The 12,075-nt window shown below is 42.0% G+C and overlaps 1 protein-coding gene across 3 annotated transcripts in view; it reads right to left on the bottom strand.

The window, feature by feature from the left end:
- Positions 1-12,075, bottom strand: part of clmpb (CXADR like membrane protein b) — a 91,562-nt gene that overhangs the window by 30,673 nt on the left and 48,814 nt on the right. The window lies entirely within an intron of this gene.

Here is a 12,075-nt window from a genome sequence, read left to right as displayed (position 1 = left end):
TGGGGGGAGGCGGGGTGGAGGGGTGTGGGACAGTGACAGGGCGGGGAGAAATAGCTTGAGGGAGGGGTGGAGGAATGGTGCAATGCCTTGATTTGACCACTTATGCTAGCTCAATCACTGGTGTGGATGAAGGATTATACCGCCACAAAGGTGGTTTTATACACAGGTTAGCATATGCACACACACCCCGCCCCTACAGACAGGAGGGACGGCTGGTTTATCTTTTTTGACAATTTCTGACAATTTCCTGCTGTGTGCATTCATGCTGCTTTTTCGTCATGTGCAAACATCTATATTTCATGTAAATTCCCAGCTGCCGGTGTATATGATTTATGCTGTATGTGGGTAGATACTCTTTCACAAAGACACCTCCACTCCAGATGCAAGGGACTATCTCGTGCTGACAGCAAATCAGCGCCTCAACATCAGGACCTATGATTTGGAATATCGCTACTTTACACATACAGACACAAGTCGCATTTGAGTTACATTTACAGCCTTACAGCAGCAGGGAAAAGCAACAATCATCTCCCAGTCCTGCCAATCTTTCCCACAACTGTTTATCTTCTGTCAAATAGAGACTCTGTTAAATACAGGGAGTGCAGAATTATTAGGCAAGTTGTATTTTTGAGGAATAATGTTATTATTGAACAACAACCATGTTCTCAGGGAACCCAAAAAACTCATTAATATCAAAGCTGAATGTTTTTGGAAGTAGTTTTTAGTTTGTTTTTAGTTTTAGCTATTTTAGGGGGATATCTGTGTGTGCAGGTGACTATTACTGTGCATAATTATTAGGCAACTTAACAAAAAACAAATATATACCCATTTCAATTATTTATTTTTACCAGTGAAACCAATATAACATCTCCACATTCACAAATATACATTTCTGACATTCAAAAACAAAACAAAAACAAATCAGTGACCAATATAGCCACCTTTCTTTGCAAGGACACTCAAAAGCCTGCCATCCATGGATTCTGTCAGTGTTTTGATCTGTTCACCATCAACATTGCGTGCAGCAGCAACCACAGCCTCCCAGACACTGTTCAGAGAGGTGTACTGTTTTCCCTCCTTGTAAATCTCACATTTGATGATGGACCACAGGTTCTCAATGGGGTTCAGATCAGGTGAACAAGGTGGCCATGTCATTAGTTTTTCTTCTTTTATACCCTTTCTTGCCAGCCACGCTGTGGAGTACTTGGATGCGTGTGATGGAGCATTGTCCTGCATGAAAATAATGTTTTTCTTGAAGGATGCAGACTTCTTCCTGTACCACTGCTTGAAGAAGGTGTCTTCCAGAAACTGGCAGTAGGACTGGGAGTTGAGCTTGACTCCATCCTCAACCCGAAAAGGCCCCACAAGCTCATCTTTGATGATGCCAGCCCAAACCAGTACTCCACCTCCACCTTGCTGGCGTCTGAGTCGGACTGGAGCTCTCTGCCCTTTACCAATCCAGCCACGGGCCCATCAAGACTCACTCTCATTTCATCAGTCCATAAAACCTTAGAAAAATCAGTCTTGAGATATTTCTTGGCCCAGTCTTGACGTTTCAGCTTGTGTGTCTTGTTCAGTGGTGGTCGTCTTTCAGCCTTTCTTACCTTGGCCATGTCTCTGAGTATTGAACACCTTTTGCTTTTGGGCACTCCAGTGATGTTGCAGCTCTGAAATATGGCCAAACTGGTGGCAAGTGGCATCTTGGCAGCTGCACGCTTGACTTTTCTCAGTTCATGGGCAGTTATTTTGCGCCTTGGTTTTTCCATATGCTTCTTGTGACCCTGTTGACTATTTTGAATGAAACGCTTGATTGTTCGATGATCGCGCTTCAGAAGCTTTGCAATTTTGAGACTGCTGCATCCCTCTGCAAGATATCTCACTATTTTTGACTTTTCTGAGCCTGTCAAGTTCTTCTTTTGACCCATTTTGCCAAAGGAAAGGACGTTGCCTAATAATTATGCACACCTGATATAGGGTGTTGATGTCATTAGACCACACCCCTTCTCATTACAGAGATGCACATCACCTAATATGCTTAATTGGTAGTAGGCTTTCGAGCCTATACAGCTTGGAGTAAGACAACATGCATGAAGAGGATGATGTGGACAAAATACTCATTTGCCTAATAATTCTGCACTCCCTGTACAGGGCAAGGAGGAAGAGGAGAGTCTGGATTAGGAACTTCATCAAACTTTTATCTATTTAACTAGCAAAATCTCACACAGGAAATACAAATCTCATTTATCCATCCATGCTGCTGACATAGAGCTAGTGTTTTTTAGCTGACTTGGAGAAGAGCACAGGGCATGAGACAACGGCAACATACTCACAGGTCAGCGTGTTTTATAGGCTGTAGCTTCCCTCCACTCACAGCTCTCCTATGTGACTGAACGGGCCATTCAAATGCCAAACATATACAGCATAGTGTATGAGTGTGGTACATCTCTAAATATAGGTCACATCTTGTCCCTTTTTCTTTTCTGATATTTCAGAAAAATTGAGGAATGTGCAAAACATGTTTCAGCAGACGAGAGGCTGCCTTCAGTTGTTAGAACAAATGCAACGCTTACAAAAAGAGCCACCATGCATGCTCTGTGAGAGAGTCCTTTACTCATCCAAACACAGCCCTCTCTTTTAGTCATATCTTTTTAAGTGGTAAGTCTCTTTAAATGTTCCAAGTTATCACACCACATTAAAACACATGTTTTGCATATGGCGCACTATAGTGGTCTCCTTGTAGTTTCAAGGTCCAACTCATGAATATATACTGTGCCTGTGGAAATCAAACGGGCTGTTTGGTTTTCCCTGACTGGAGGCTGCTCTTTGACGGGATAAAATCCCATAATCCTTTTTGCCTCACACCCAGCGACCATTGCAACCCTCTGCTGACATTGAATTTTTTGTCAGTAGCATTTTACAATAAGGTACATAGAGTCGTTATTGAGTAATGTGTAAGGAGCAAATAAGACCAAAGCACTAATTAGTAACTGCTAACCAGAATAACTCTTTACTTAAATATTACTACTAGAAATATGTCAGTAATTTATGATTACTACACTATTATCATTTTGTGTCCATATACAGTGGGGCAAAAAAGTATTTAGTCAGCCACCGATTGTGCAAGTTCCCCCACTTAAAATGATGACAGAGGTCAGTAATTTGCACCAGAGGTACACTTCAACTGTGAGAGACAGAATGTGAAAAAAAAATCCATGAATTCACATGGTAGGATTTGTAAAGAATTTATTCGTAAATTAGGGTGGAAAATAAGTATTTGGTCACCTCAAACAAGGAAAATCTCTGGCTCTCACAGACCTGTAACGTCTTCTGTAAGAAGCTTTTCTGTCCCCCACTCGTTACCTGTATGAATGGCACCTGTTTGAACTCATCATCTGTATAAAAGACACCTGTCCACAGCCTCAAACAGTCAGACTCCAAACTCCGCCATGGCCAAGACCAAAGAGCTTTCGAAGGACACCAGGAAAAGTATTGTAGACCTGCACCAGACTGGGAAGAGTGAATCTACAATAGGCAAGCAGCTTGGTGTGAAAAAATCAACTGTGGGAGCAATCATCAGAAAATGGAAGACATACAAGACCACTGATAATCTCCCTCGATCTGGGGCTCCACGCAAGATCTCATCCCGTGGGGTCAAAATGATCATGAGAACGGTGAGCAAAGATCCCAGAACCACACGGGGGGACCTGGTGAATGACCTGCAGAGAGCTGGGACCAAAGTAACAAAGGTCACCATCAGTAACACACTACAACGGCAGGGAATCAAATCCAGCAGTGCCAGACGTGTTCCGCTGCTGAAGCCAGTGCATGTCCAGGCCCGTCTGAAGTTTGCCAGAGAGCACATGGATGATACAGCAGAGGATTGGGAGAATGTCATGTGGTCAGATGAAACCAAAGTAGAACTTTTTGGTATAAACTCAACTCGTTGTGTTTGGAGGAAGAAGAATACTGAGTTTCATCCCAAGAACACCATACCTACTGTGAAGCATGGGGGTGGAAACATCATGCTATGGGGCTGTTTTTCTGCCAAGGGGACAGGACGACTGATCCGTGTTAAGGACAGAATGAATGGGGCCATGTATCGTGAGATTTTGAGCCAAAACCTCCTTCCATCAGTGAGAACTTTGAAGATGAAACGAGGCTGGGTCTTCCAACATGACAATGATCCAAAACACACCGCCCGGGCAACAAAGGAGTGGCTCCGTAAGAAGCATTTGAAAGTCCTGGAGTGGCCTAGCCAGTCTCCAGACCTCAACCTCATAGAAAATCTGTGGCGGGAGTTGAAAGTCCGTGTTGCTCGGCGACAGCCCCAAAACATCACTGCTCTCGAGAAGATCTGCATGGAGGAATGGGCCAAAATACCAGCTACTGTGTGTGCAAACCTGGTAAAGACCTATAGTAAACGTTTGACCTCTGTTATTGCCAACAAAGGTTATGTTACAAAGTATTGAGTTGTATTTTTGTTATTGACCAAATACTTATTTTCCACCCTGATTTACGAATAAATTCTTTACAAATCCTACCATGTGGATTCATGGATTTGTTTTTTCACATTCTGTCTCTCACAGTTGAAGTGTACCTCTGGTGCAAATTACTGACCTCTGTCATCATTTTAGGTGGGGGAACTTGCACAATCGGTGGCTGACTAAATACTTTTTTGCCCCACTGTATGGAAAGCATCGCATCCCTAACCACTGACAAGCAGTCACTCCAAATGCAGTACCAACCTTGGCTTAGTCCTTGGTATCGTAATTTGGTATTTGGGTTCATGGTAACATTGATTTAAGACTCATATTGAACATCTGGTTCAAATTCAATGACTTATGAACCAGATGTTAAGTGCTGTAACAAGGCTTTTTTTTGGAGTTGAAGAATGCAGGTGATGCCTTTTTTTCCACCCTTTAAATTATTATACAATATTTATGTCTGTTCTTCAATATAGAGGTATTCTGTACCGTCCTGCTGCTCAAACAATACTACACCAGCTAAAACCTCTTAAAAAAGGTGCATTATGTACTATTACAAATGGAAATGGTGTACTCATTGGTTTCCTCTGAAGAAAATAATTAACTGGAAGAAACCAGAATAACGTGTCATCTCAAAGCTCTCCTCTGATTTAAATCTTGTAACTTTAAATCAGGATCCAGTAAGTATCTAGCACTCAATATTAAATACTTTACTACTATATATATATATATATATATATATATATTAGGGGTGCAACGATACACAAAATTCACGGTTCGGTTCGGTTCGATACTTTGGTGTCACGGTTCGATATTTTTTCGACACAAAAAAATGTTCATGCATTTTTAATTTGTCATTTATTAAAATTATAAATATATATTTTAACTCAAAAGTACAGTTTTTAAATTTAACCCTAACCCTTGTGCGCGTTTTTTATTTTGACAGCGAATGCGCACCTGCGGACCACTTATGTGCAGCCCTGGTTATATAGCTCGTCATATTGCAGCCACAGAAATTATTTTGTCCATGAAACCATAAAGCTGCACTTTCTTTTTGCCTTATAGTCTGATTTGTCATAACTTCTCCGTTTTGTGGTAAGCTTTTATTTGGCCGTCACTTCTTCACCCTGACCTGTCTTATTTGGCTCAGCAGAACTAAAATATATATACTGCTACTTTTACACACGGACTCACATAAGCTCAGCGATTCTCTGCGCGATCAACCTCTCACATGTTTAAGCTTGCTGCGGGAGATTTCACTTGTCATGTTTGCATAGTAAGCTAACGATTAATAAGACGATGTCAGAGGAATTGGTGCACAAATTATCATCACTCACAGATCAGTGCTGTCATTGCAAAGTGAAAGCAAAAAAACAAGCGCAAATTCAAACGCGATTTCAATATGTCACATATTGACAGTGGCTCACCGATGCCAATGACATAATTACCCAGCTACATTTCTGAAAGAATGCAAAAGCATTGACATATATTTTTCCTACAATAGCCCGACGGGCAGGGCAGAGAGATTTTTGTAGCCCGATTGGAAAGATCGCTAGCTCCGGGACGTCGGGCTAGCGATTTTGCAAGCCCTGTATCTGATTGAGGAATCACTCATCTTTGGAAAAGAGAGTTTATTACAGAGAAATGTCTCTTTCCAAAATAAAAGCTATACTATCCGCTTCTTCTGGGCTATATTCTCAGCAGCATAAGGAGAATCACGTGCTAACAGCTGTCTAAATGACTCGGCTAAAGTTAGTAGCATGCTTGTTGTTTTTGTCTTTGCACTAGGATGATGTCGGCGTAAATGTGCAGTCATATTCGTTGTGTTCCCACTAGTGCTTTCAGGTTAATCTCGTTGAAATGACCTTAACGCCACAACACGGCAAATCTCCGTTAACGAGCTACCCCCGATCGCCCCGTGCATGGGGCTAGACGGCCAACACGTTAACGAGCTAACTGCGCTAACACACTAGTTCACACCAATGTAATTAAGCATTGCATGGCACATCCAACATACTGTTTTACTTTAGTCCATGACTCGCTTACCTTCAGGGTCATACGTCACATGAAAACCAAAATAATTCCAAACGCCAGATCTGAATGAGGGTGGGGGAGGTCCATCTTGCAAGGAGAGCTTAACTTCTGTCTCGCTAGCTTGCCCTGCGCTCTTCCTTCTGACTATGCTGTCTGTGTTGAGCGCTCAGTGGATCTGCGCTCGACAGTGCAGCCTAGGCGGAGTAGTCGAACACAGATTCACTGAGCGCTCAACACAGACAGCATCGTCAGAAGGAAAGTTGATAAAATAAATTACAAATGTTGTATTGTTCGATACATATGCGTACCGAACCGAAAGCACTGTATCAAACGGTTCAATATCGATACGAATATCGTTGCACCCCTAATATATATATATATATATATATATATAAAATATTGTGTACCACTTATCAGGTATCGTGCACTGATTAAATGTGAAGTACTTCGAACTGATGGCTTCTTGCACTGCTGTTACCATTTGCATCCTGTGCTGTTATGTTTGTGTCATGTTCTCAGATGTCTTTGGTGAAGCAGAGTTTAATCCCAACAAGCCTGGCCATTAATAATCACAACATCACGAGCTCGTACAGCCAATCTGAATATTTAAACCTCTTTAATTTGTAGCACTATTAAATATGAGGGCCACTAGATCAATGAGAAAACTGAAGCTTTACACAAAAAGTTGTAAAAGTGAAGGCCATCCATTTCCTGTTCATCTTCGATGAGGAGTTTCTAAGAAATCTGGCTCGAGCAGTAATGGGTGGGTTTAGGAGGAAATGAACAGAATAATTTCCACAATAATCCCTCGAAGCTGCAGAGGGAGGGCAGATGGGAAAAGAGAAGGAAGACCAATTGGAAAAGAAAAAGGAGATAAAATACCACCGACGTTTGAATGATGTGGCAAATGCTCACCTTGTGATGCTGTTATTACCTTCATTAGCATACCTTTCATGGCCTTGTCATTGCTGTCATGTCAAGAGATGGCATCAGCATCCCGCTGATAGATCCCCAAAATAGATCCGAAATTAGTTTCACAACAGGCACTTTTAATTCCCCCAAAGTATTCTGCATTTTCCCTTAGCAAAATAAGAATGAAGAAACGAAAATGGGAAAAAGATAATTACATCATTCCCCAGGGGTCTGAGTGAGTCAGTGAAACCTGCTTACACTGCTGCATCTGGTGGCACAACCTACACTCTTGGGTGTAGCTGCTCAACTGCAAAGTCTTCTACTTTTCTCTTAAAACAATCCAAAAAGCAAAGGCTTCTCAAAGCCTTTGTAGCATTTTCTTCAGCCTGGAGGCTGCTTTTACCATTCAGTCAATTTTGGTTTTGTCTTTTTTCCAAGAGAAGATAAACACATATTTTACATATACTGTATAATCAAAGTTAAAGGGAACACTGAAACACGACACACTACTGCATGAAGTTTGAGTAATTCTTTCCACCTTTCTGCGGCTTTTGTATGAAAAAAAAGACCAAGTGGAAAGACGGACATGCAGAAGACTTGGACAAACTCCAGTCTCTTTAACAACAAAACTCTGTCTTTGGCAAAAAGTTCTTCTTTCTTCTTCATCTTCTTTTTTTTTGGAAAACCAATTCATCATTTTATAAAGGACTCTCCACATTTAAAATGTTAATTACAGCAATGCATCTTGGAGACTGACCTGTAGAATAATCTCCAAAAGCCTGCGTGGAGTAAAACCGTTTACAGGGTTATATTCAGGTTAAAGGAACTAACAAACAAACAAACACACACAAAAAACACCATTTAAGACCCCCCCATCAAAGTCTTTACACTAAACAAGGTCCAAATGTCAAATGGTCTGTTTTGTGCCAGATAACACGCTTCAGTCAAATGGGGCTTGGACAGTGACCTCTCTGTGCAACATCAGACCCTCCCAACATCTGGCAGTGACTAAACAAACCAGCATGTGTGGATAGTCGCTTTATTCTGCGTGAGAGTCTGCATATCTGAGAAAAGCATTGCAGCAAAGAAGAGAGAGAGGAAGTTAACGTCTTACAGAAACATATCACCAAGGTGACTGAAGCTGTGTGTGGGTACGTGTGAATGTGTGTAAAGGGCACATCTTCCCTGCAGCACATGCATGCAGCCTTGAATAAACCTGCTGCATCCCCCACTGAGGAAACACGTTTTAATGGAGGAGTAGAGGACAGTCAGTCATTATATATAAGAAGTCACAAAAAAGCACTCTGAAATTAAACTCTCTGCTGTTGCCGAGGATATTTTTGCTGGGACTCATTCTCTCTCGTATGGGTCTTCGACTGAACAGAAAACAATTGCTCGTTTTCAAAGTGGTAAGTCAGCAATTTGGGATATCAAACGAAAACAACTGCAAATCCAGTTACAGAAATTATATTTGCTTTGGCAGAAATCAGATTTGCCTTTCCCCCACGCAAACAAAACTATCTTTCCATTCCTGTGCAGACCATTTTTCTTATTTTTCTCTATTCAACAAACTTTGATCCCAGGGCTCAACCATCCCTTGATCTCAGCAGCATTAAGGAGTTTTGTTGGTAGGAGTTTGAGAATAAGAGTGAAAAATATACATCACAGAGATCCCTAGCGTATTTACAATCACAGCCGAATAGATAACTCAGTCGGAGGCTGTTCTTTGCTGACTTCAAGCTCTGTTCGACCCCGTATGCCTGACAGATGGTGCAGTCAGAAACAAGATGAGCTGTATTCATTAAAAGACTGTAGAAGACAGGTTCTCCTGCTGCTGATCAACTTAAAGCTTTCCTGTTGAGCTTTCAAATGGTATGATATCATCAGCTAAGCACTGCTGGAGTTAGGACAGATGGACTAGTTATGCTACAGCCATAAAGCCCACAGCGCACATATAAACAGCTCCTACAGCTTTTGCTGGCACATCAGGTGACTGCAGGAGCTGTTCTCTGTTCACAAAATGTTCCTCAATTTCCTCAGTTATTTATGTGGTCTAATCTCAATTTGTGGCTGGCAAGCATGTGAATGAACTCCTCTCACATTGTTGGAGTGGCTGGACATGGGGACTGACCTCAGTGGATCAATACTTAATAAGCTTTTGTGCTGCCAAGTCCATTTTGCTGCAATCTGCAATTTTTTTTAATGTCCATTAGGTTGAAAATAGAGCTGACTAGGTGCATGGCCACAAGAAGCGGGGTGCATCGTGGTCGCACAAATGATGGATGCTTCACGATAATCTGCGACCGATGAAAACTTCAAATACTATCTGCCTCGTGCGCTATAAACTACAGCACCCCTGGCTTTTATTAAACGCAATTCAATGCCCCAGCTGTGTTTCAAAGACACGTTTAACAACCTGTGGGAAGATAATAAAAGCCACAGTGGGCTATATGGTTAGGTTTGCAGGCACGTGACGAACAAGGGGAATAGGAAGAAAACAAGTCTGCAGCTAGTGTTATATTTGTAGCAGCACTAAAGTTTAGCTTTAGAGGCAATATAAGATCCAATCTGGACATGTAAACACTGCATTTGGGGAGCTCATAGTCATGAGTGTGTGGGGATTCTGGATGCTTCTCTTCTTCTTCTTCACATGCAGATTTGCTTCCATTATTTAGGTCATTGTGTTTATTTGTCAATGTCTAAAGTCCAAGTTCACCTGGGGTTCGACGGCAAAGCTTCTCCCAGCTAATTTACTTCACCGGATCCACGAGAGAATAGGAACTGAGCACAGCAGAGCAGCTCCCCTGTTGTACATTTCATCGGCTAATTGAAAACAGACGGGGCGCTAACTCCCCCTCTTCATCCGCCCAGCGCTGGCTGCGTCACTGACATATTAGGGCTGTCGCCGGTCTTATGGTATGCATTTGACACGCCATTCTTACTTGATTGGTTACGCGGAAAATAATAAAGCAGGGGACAGCTCATACACAAATGAGAGGATGATACTGTTGCTGCCGCTCGTGCCGTAGCTGCTCCTGTAGAGGACAAAGAGGTAAGCTATCCGTTCAAGCCACTGACGTGGAAGGACACGTCAATGGCTGCAATTTCCCCAGAGGTGAGCAGATGCTACGTCTGTTTTGGCAGCTGTATGCTGAAAGGTGTTGACTGGTGGGGTAGCTGACAGAGCCAGAGTGGTGGCTGTATGATGGCCAGGGAGGTCAACAGGGGCTGTGAGGTTTCCAGGAAAGGCCTCACTTAGGCTCATTTAGGAGAACTAATGGACCAACCTACCATCTGTCCTTATGATTAGCTAAGGCCATTCGTGCAGGACACTAAACTTATTCACCTGCTACACAGACACACACAAAACACACTTACACTGTATATGTGTGTGCAGCTGAACTAACACATGGCACACATATCCACTCTGTTATTTTAATATATTTAAAGGTGTGTGGAATGCATCTGTGTGCAAGAGCAATAGTCCTCAGTGGCATTTTTGAGAAAAGAAAGTTTGTGTAAGTCTCAGTCTGGTTCTGTGATACAGAAACACACACACACACACACACACACACACACACACACACACACACACACACACACACACACACACACACACACACACACACACACACACACACACACACACACACTCTCCTCCAAATAAATATGCTTGCCCTTTGTGCTGCTCAGCACTACTCCCCACCATGTCTCGAAAAGGAATGCCCACGCGGCCACATACGAGGGCGGAGAGAAGATTGAAACCAGATGAATTGAGCTTGGGTACAGCCTGCTCAACAGAGTCATATTTCACTCCCCAAAGCCTGATTAAAACTAGGTGCAGCTCTAGCTGGGCCAGTGCAGCTTTTCTCTTGCTAGGAGAAGGACATTTGGTTGCAGAAACTCTGGGCTAGAAGGAAACGGGGCGAAGGTCACACCTAAGGTTTTGGAAATTTGCACATAATCTCTCAGTAGACAGTTGAAAAAGCACAGACAGTTCCTAAATTTCTAAAAAAAAAAAAAAAAAAAAATCCCCCAAATTCCAGAGTCTTTCTCTAAAGATGCATTTGACATGCCTTAAAGGTATGCATGTATTGTTGGCTTTTAAATTTGATATTTAAACTAGGCCACTTATGTGTAATAACAGATGTGCCAAAGGAAATGAGAGCCTGAATTGTAGAGCCAGGGTCATTAACATACAAACGTTGCTGTAGATGAAGAATCTGATACGGGGAAAAGCAAATAAAGCCATCAGTCTTACTAGACTCAGGTTTTGTGATATGATTCCAAAATATGAATTCTTATTACAATTGTAGAAACAACAACAACATACCTCGTATTAATATACTAATAGTAGGGCCTTTTTAGATCCTAGATTTAAAGATTCTCCCCTGAGAATTTAACTTTGTTCCTCTGAAGTATCATTTGAAGCATAAAGGAACAATAAACCTTAAAGAGTGCAGTGTGCCTGTTAACAAAAACTCCTGAATACTTACAAGATATGACTGCATTTCCAAGATCTCTGAGGCATAATGTTCATGTTTGTGTCCACAGACATTAGAGTCAGTGTTGTGCAATGTTGCATTCTCTGGACGAGAATTCACTTGGAAAGAAGAAAAACAGCCAAACATGCCACATGTTGTTT

This window comes from Rhamphochromis sp. 'chilingali', assembly GCF_963969265.1.
Source record: "Rhamphochromis sp. 'chilingali' genome assembly, chromosome: 8".
Taxonomy (NCBI): Eukaryota; Metazoa; Chordata; class Actinopteri; order Cichliformes; family Cichlidae; genus Rhamphochromis; species Rhamphochromis sp. 'chilingali'.
Note: the sequence above shows the minus strand (reverse complement) of the source record. Positions and strands in the feature narration are given on the sequence as shown.